Here is a 414-nt window from a genome sequence, read left to right as displayed (position 1 = left end):
AAGTTTGGGATACCTATCAAAATACATATTTGAAAAGAGCAGAAAGTGTGGGGTGCTAAACGAATTACATTAGCAGAGGCAAATTGTAGTGTATTAGGTTATTAAGTATGAAATGTCCGATTTCCTTAAGTACTAAATTTGACAGTTGATATCTCTGACATTTCACTTTGACACTTCTTATTTTACATTTATTGTGAAGGAACACCTTCAGTCTTCCAAACACACATTTTGGCTTGTGATTATCTTTCACAATTTTTTTTTAGAGCAATTTTGTTGAAACCATGGTTAAGTAAAAGATTCATGTTATTTTCAAATATGAGTTCCGTTGTGGAACCAATGCATTGCAGACAGCTTGAAATATCAATGAAGTGTTTGAGAAGGATGTAGCCAATAAGCACACAGCACGTTGATGAT

The sequence above is a fragment of the Propithecus coquereli genome, unplaced genomic scaffold (assembly GCF_000956105.1).
Source record: "Propithecus coquereli isolate 6110/MARCELLA unplaced genomic scaffold, Pcoq_1.0 Scaffold3, whole genome shotgun sequence".
In the NCBI taxonomy this organism is placed as follows: domain Eukaryota; kingdom Metazoa; phylum Chordata; class Mammalia; order Primates; family Indriidae; genus Propithecus; species Propithecus coquereli.
This window is presented reverse-complemented; position numbering follows the sequence as displayed.